The sequence below is a fragment of the Athene noctua genome, unplaced genomic scaffold (assembly GCF_965140245.1).
Source record: "Athene noctua unplaced genomic scaffold, bAthNoc1.hap1.1 HAP1_HAP1_scaffold_385, whole genome shotgun sequence".
Classification (NCBI taxonomy): Eukaryota; Metazoa; Chordata; class Aves; order Strigiformes; family Strigidae; genus Athene; species Athene noctua.
This window is the reverse complement of record NW_027437843.1, coordinates 50,896-52,350: the sequence shown is the minus strand read 5'-3', so window position 1 is coordinate 52,350 and position 1,455 is coordinate 50,896. Positions and strand designations below refer to the sequence as shown.

The window sequence follows — 1,455 nt, the reverse complement described above, 5'->3', positions numbered from 1 at the left end:
ACATGAAGCAAAATGGGCTTTTTTTGCCTTCCTTCCTCTTATGAGCAGAAGGAAAAGGACACCAAATATCTTAAAGGTACAAAAGATAAGCTCCAAGGGGTTAAGAGATTTCTCTTAAGAAGAAACAAAGAGGCATCATTGCTAGGATCAGCAATCAACTCTTACATCATTGTAGTATGCTTTAATGCATTCATAGATTTTTTTTTTTTTTGTTCATCTTAAATTTTAAACAACTGTAAAATGAGTATCTACCTCCCAGATTTACAGATGGGTGAACTGAAGCACAGCATCAGTCAGAGTTACGGGGTTATACAGCAGTCCAGTGAAAAGAGTTCTGGTGGAAATACATAGTAGGCTGCTTTTAGAGGGCTCTCACCAACGGTGGGTATTCCCACAGACAAGAGAGAAGCTTCTGAGAAGGCATTGTTTCCTCTTTAGCCCCTCTCCGAAATATGTGAGATTCAAACTGCAGAAAATTTATTTCAGTTTTAGGCAGTCTACCTCCTCTGTGACTGGCATTGCACTTGTTCTCAGGTCGAAATCAGAGCTAGATTTGCTTCCATTATATGTCGATCTCCATCTCGGTAACATGATCTTCTTGAAATACTTCATGGTGTTATTTTTTACAGTTACAAGACACATGGTGTTTATCATGCTGTTACTCATAGCAATGCATTCAACTATATAAAAAGCAGTAAGATAATGCTTCTCTTTCACGAAGATGGTGGGGAAAAAGTCATGGACAATTGTAAAGCCGTAGAAGGGTGCCCAGCAGAGAACGTAGGCAGTCAGGATGCACATCAGTACCATAACAGTTTTTCTTCTGCATCGAAGCCTCTTTCTGATGTGTTCTGTCTGAAATGCTGGTACGGTTTTAAACCAGAGCTCCCGTGATATCCTGGCGTAACACAAGGTCATCACAATGATAGGTGCAACAAATTCAATGCCAAAGATAAAGAGGGAGTATGATTTGTAGTACATCTGCTGGTCAGCTGGCCAAATCTGACCACAGAATATTTTCTCCTGGTTTTTCACTATAAATAACACCGTTTCAGTAGCAGAATACACAGATGGAATATCTACAAGTATGGAGACAGTCCAGACCAAGGCGATTATGAAGGTTGCTGTTTGATAATTCATGCGTGGTTTCAGTGGGTGAACAATGGCCAGATACCTGGAACAGACAAATACATCCAAAATGAAGTCTGAAGACACTTAGTCAGAACACAATTCCAAATACAAGTGGTCAGAATTAGGCAGAAGGGAATTGCTGTAGTTGATAAAAGAGAGAGCCTAGCCAACTTGTCTATGAGGAGAGTTAAGAAAATTTTCCAAAGTAAGAGCCTAGAGCTGAGTTCCTAAATCTGGGCAGAAACTCTGGAGCAAGGGGCTGAAGGGTTTGTTAGGAGGGTGGGTACTTGGCAATCTGAAAATCTGAGCATGCATTAGGGTGTC

General features: G+C 40.6%; 1 pseudogene; it reads right to left on the bottom strand.

Annotated features, from left to right (window-relative positions):
• Positions 1-477: 477 nt before the first annotated feature.
• On the bottom strand, positions 478-1,214 carry LOC141955664 (prokineticin receptor 2 pseudogene; annotated as a pseudogene).
• Between the last annotated feature and the right edge of the window lie 241 nt (positions 1,215-1,455).